Genomic DNA, 5,859 nt, shown 5'->3' on the forward strand with positions numbered 1-5,859 from the left:
TGGGGATAGAGCAATGTAAACAGGAGGGGTGGTATTTTTAATAGAGAGGGGATTTTGGAAGACTTTAGCTGGCAGACACTAAGCTACTGAATCTTGCAAGAATTATACAATTAAGACACCTTAAAATTTACTGTCCTGGTAATTCACAGCAACAGGAAAAGACACATTCCCAGATACAAATCTGAATGTCAGCACTAGCTTTAAAAGTACAGAAGTGCCAGAACTTTTTAGCAAGGCTGTGGATTTTGATGGGTGGTGTGTGCATAGGAGTAAAGGGCATTACAGTAGAGCAGGGGAGTAGAAATACATAATTTTGTTTTGTCTCATTAGAGAAACAGTTTAACAACACTTGAAATTCTCCCACCTCTTTCTAATCTTCCCAATAAACAAACGTATACAGATTGCTGCAGATGAAGGATAGAAAATGTTGGCTTGAATGGCAAAGTCTGATATTTATGAAGAACTCTGAAAATGAGCTTTAAAATGCAAGCTTCCAAGACATCTGAAGGGTAGGTGGACATGTTAAGAAGGCATCATCTAAGAAATTGTGTGTATTCTCTCTGTAATAAAACAGTGTGGTATCTGCGGAAGTAGGAACAGCTGTTTGTGTGTGTGTGTACATTAAAGATCCTTGTCTGAAATGGTACCAGGTGATTCTTCAGGTGCTCTGATTCAGTGTTCTTTCAGTACCATCTGGTGAGGTAGCTGTCAGTAGTTACTGGGCTTTCTGAATTTCAGAGTTTGTAGTTCTTGAGTTAATATCCTGAAAGTACAAATGTGATCCCAAAGTCACGTTTTACAGTAGTAACAATATATAGGACATGTGGCTTGAAAAGAAATGATAGTTATAGTTCTTGAATTTGACAATACTCTCTCTCAATTTCTCTTGAGTAAAAGTGAATGAAGCCACATCTCATTTTTTCATTGTGCTTTTCTTCAGAACTGAGTATCTGAAGCTGGACATGGGATTCTGCTCAGTCATGGGCTTGAGATACCCTTGTTAGAAAGTTGCACTTTAAAATGTTTAGTTTTCCTTGTTCACTTTGAATAGGCTAAGTTGTTGTGAAATACATGCCCTTCTGCTTACACAGCATCAGAGGAGAAAGAGCTTTTAAACCTTGCAGATCTCAAACTGTTCATGGCAATTTGACAGGAAATAATTTATTCAGTTCTCCATGCAGGATTTGAAGTAGTGTCAAACGTAAATATATTTTTTTTTCTCTATTTTGTGCTGAAAGACAAGAACTTTCCAAACACAACTGTTCGGATGAGAGCTCTATTTTGATAACTTGCAGGAGATTTGCCCTTTCAACCTTCATAATCATCTTGATGGCCAAGAAAACACAATCTGTGGACAAAAAGGCTCTAAATTTTAGTATGGCTTTCCCTAGATAAAAATGCTTTCCAAAGTATTTAATTCTTAAGAGAAATGTCATGTATCTAGGGAAAAATACTGTTCATATCTTGAATGATAAAAGCCAGAACAGACCATTGGGAACCTGTCTATGACAAGCTGTAGGCCTTTCCTGAATTGTTACCCAGTTCTGTGTCAGTATGACTCCTGGCTCTGCCTGAATTCTTTGAATTAGAATTAGGGCATTTTTTTAGAATTTTTTTTTTTTTTAATAAAAATGCAAATATGGAGAATCCACCACAAGCCTTGGTAAATCATTCTTGCCGTTACAAAAAGGTACACTTTCATTCTTACCTTGCTTTGTCTAGCTTTAGTCTAGCAAACATAAGTGATAGTATCAGTCTTGTGGCTCTTCTGAAACCCTCTTTTGTTTAGTGGCATCCTCCCAGAATTGTGGCTGCTGGGACTGGACACGGTGATGGCCAAATACAGAATTACTGGACCTTCCCTTTCCCTTGTCAGTGCCCTCTTAATGCAGCAGGGAATTGCAGTAGCCTCTTGTGACTACAGCAGAAGAGGGTGAGGTTCAGCTGATTATCTCTTCTGACCTGCAAAACTCTTATTACTGTTTCTGAGCACAATCTTCCCTCCTGAAAGTATGGCCTATGTGATTTAGTCTTAAATTTTAATCTTGAATGCATGACTTTGGCTATTGTTAAAACTCCAGTGGCTTGCTGATGTTCGGATATCTGCTAATCAAGATCACTCTTCCTCTAATTTCCATTATCTACCTGTTAATTTTCCCCTCTTCTCCCTGATCCCCAGTCTTCCGGTGCAGGTCATTTTAGGGTAATTCTCCAACTGAAATGGATTAATTGAAGGTGAAGAGTTTAAGAGCATCCACTGGCAATGCAGGTTGAAAGTCCTCCTGCCGAGCAGAAAGCCCACACGAGTCCTAATGCCCATAGAGGAAAAAAATGCCACAACTTCTGTTTGTAACGTCTTGTAACATCAGTCTGACTTGGGAGTGACACTACCTTTTACGGTGTACAAATGGGGAGAAACTCCTGTGAAATCAGGCATATTAAGATGGTGTATAAGAAGTCATAATTGATCTACTCTCAGATCCCATGACAGGAAAAAAGAATATTCTTTTGGTTTTGGGTGGATGTATTGGGCAGAAGAGGAGCTGTGTATATTGGGTGTTGTACAGACCTATCCTTCCATTGCAGATGTATTGGTTTTGTTATCTTGTCCTCTATTTAGTAAAGCAAGAGTCCTGATTCTGATCTGATTTGCAGTAGTTATAGCCTCCAATAATTATTCTGATTTAATTACTGCTAACAGAGAGAGAGAGAAGATGCAGACTAAGTGACTCAAAAAATTAATCTTGGTGGTTTTTTAAGCTATTGGAAAAGTGTCATTAGTAGTTGTCAATGTTTCAACATGTTAATTTTGTTTCATTCTTGCTTCTTGCATTTAATATTGGAATATTCTAGGAAAAAGAACTGAAATAGGAGTTTATTGTACTTCCTGAGGTGAGGGGTTGCTTTCCAAATGCAGCACATGTACCAAGATGTTCATTATAATGGTAAACTCTTTGTTGCACTCTGAGGGCATGAATGCTAAGTTTGACCAAGGAGCAAATAGCTAATTCCAGGTGCCTAGTAAATGACAGCCTTTCAATGGAAAGTCCAAGAAGAATATTTCAGGGTTGGGAAAAACACACAAGAAAATTTTCTGTATCTTCTCCTGCATAAGAAAGGTTACTAGCAAGAGCTATGAAGGAAGCTTCGTTATTTATTAGGCTTAATCAAGTTCTTAAAGCAGCACTCAGATCGTCTCGTTGGATAATAAGTCATTGGGAATGTAACAGCCAAAATGCAAGGCAGATTAAGAGTCTCCTTGGATTTTTCAGATATTCACAATATTTTTGTTTTTAAAAGTGAGATTTCACTTTAATATGTAATGGTCTTTCAGCCTGTGTTGGCACCCTGGGTGAAACTGCCTGCCTTGTTTCAGATGGTCTGAAACACTCACTTTGGGAGGTGTGAACTTCCTTAATCAGCAGCCACTAACCTGGGATCCTGGTGACTATTAAAAGTTAACTGTTCTACTGCAAGCTGCTAATGTGTTGTATTTTGAGAGTTTTGGTTTATTCATTAGGTGCAGATTTTTTTCTTTTCATTGTTCTTTGGGGCTCTCTTCTCTTCCCGTGCTAAATTGTCTCTGCCTTTCCACATTTGTTCTCTAAAGTGAATGGATTATGGTCTTTTCAGGAATGGCAAGAGTTTAACAGCAGTGTCTGTGGCAGTATTTTTGTTTAAGAAAATGGATATATTTATTTTGAATTATTGTAGGATAACCTGTATTTAGTGTTCTGAGAGAACTTAAACAAAACAACAACAAAATCCCATTTTCCCCAAGGATGTGGTTTAACTTAAGAAGCATAGGACTATAGCAATAGGGGTGTTGATGAACTATTTCTAACATGGATCTTTGTAGCTGTTAGTGAACAACTTAACGATTTCCTCCAGTAAGGATTTCCTTGGGCTTCTTCCTCGGAGCCCAGGTATGCTGCCCTGCTGCTTCTGCAGCCAGAAGGAGCATACCTCTGGTGAATCCAGGTAGCACCCACGTACAGAGGAAAAGAAGGAATGCCAGTTTGGTAATGTCATCTTCCTTCTAGAAGTTACTGTACATGCCTTTTGTTGGGACTGTGTTTCAAAGTATTTTGGTTATGATATTTCTATTCCTTCCCACGTGAGCTATATCCAGAGAGTCTGTGGAACAGGCCTTACATTATGCATGAATTCCTTCCTGTCCGGTACCGAAGCAGCAACACTGAGATATTGATGCCCCCCTCAGATGCAAGTTCCCTCTTAAATTTCTTGAGCGTACTGTCTCTGTTGGCCATGTGCTCTTCTGTAACTCAGGGAGCTGAAATGTGTTGCTTCCCTGTGTTACTACAGAGGCTCTCTCTGTTCAAAGAAGCAGTATGGTCTTTTAAAAGAGAAGAGTGCCACGCTGTGCCTTAAATTAATGCAATCCTGATGCATTGTTACAGTATTATACGGCGGATTTTTTTTCTGGATATGGTTTAGATTTGCACTTGGGACAAAGAAATAGACCTCAATTTCTGCTCCCCTTGCCTACACTAAGGAGATCAGGAATACCTGACCACTTACTTCTGTGGCTTGGATTTTGACCATCTTTACATTGGCTTTGTTTTCTGAGTTGGTGGGGTTTTTTGTCATAGTTGTGTTTTATTTTTTTGTTTGGTTGGTTTTGGTGGGGTGGTTTTTCCAGTGTTTGAGTGGACATTTTTGTCAGCACTGCAGGTGTCTGTCCTGGGCTCTACAATGTCTCACCTTTTCTTAAATTTCTGAAGCATGGTAAACCACACTAAGCAACATATCACTCCTCCCATGACTTGAATTCTGACTCCACGGAGCTTGCAAGAGCCATTAGAAATTTGCTTTAAATAGCCCTCAGTAAAGGCAGAAGTTCATCTTACCTACTTATTAAAGGATTAAGTAAATAAATGTGCCCTTTACACAGGAAAGTAGGTTCCTGAGTTATGTTCTTTTATTTGTCTGCCTACACTCCACTGCCTTCCATAGCAGCTGTATGAATTACTACATGAACGACTTGCAGCATGTGGTAACAGCTCATTGGTCGAGAGGTGCATCCATGCCCAAAGGGGTTGCTGCACCTCATTTCTGTGCTGTTAGAGTTGTAGAAATAAGACACACAATGACCAAGCAGAGTTATAACAGTCTAGCAGCAAGTGTCACAATGCAAAGTAAGGCCTTGGTGTATGTCTGCTCTGTTTCAGAATGAGCTTCTCTCAACTCTGAAGTAATTAGTATAGGCTTAGTACATTTAGCTGGTGTTGGTTTAGCCAGACCCAAACAGAACTTTTGCCTTGTGCAACTGACTGTTTCTCCTACCTGTCCCCCAGTACTCTGCATCATGTGAGGGGCAAAATGTTTGAGATTTCTAAGAGGCAAGCTGAGGTTTTACTGAAAAGCCAGGGTGCTTAATCTGGGCGGAATTTGGCTGTCGAACACCTGGTATAGGTCTCATCAATACCCTGGGAGTGGAGTGCCACTGCTGATCAGTCTTAATTCTATGGGCAATGGTTTGGCAATGGGTTATATATTTAACGGTCAACTTCAGGCTCTCTCTCCCCTTTGATCTTCCTTGTTGGAAGCAGCATAAGGAACACGGTCACTGGTGCCAAGGAGCATGTTTAGCAGCTAGCTGGCATTTGTAAAGAGTGAAAGGGACTTGCAAATGCAGGGCTTTGCTCCTGAGGTAGGAGGGAGAAGAGTCGACTCATCCGTATTTGGCCTGTGAGGGCTGCAGAGGTGCAGCTGGGTGTTGTCATCGGAGTTACCTAAAGTCTAGCCTAGTTTCTGTTGAAATATACGATTAATTTTGGGGTTTTCATTAATGTGGGTTTTGGAACAAATTAAATGTGACCAAGGTCCCAACAAAGA

The sequence above is a fragment of the Pygoscelis adeliae genome, unplaced genomic scaffold (genome assembly GCF_000699105.1).
Source record: "Pygoscelis adeliae isolate BGI_AS28 unplaced genomic scaffold, ASM69910v1 Scaffold218, whole genome shotgun sequence".
In the NCBI taxonomy this organism is placed as follows: Eukaryota; Metazoa; Chordata; class Aves; order Sphenisciformes; family Spheniscidae; genus Pygoscelis; species Pygoscelis adeliae.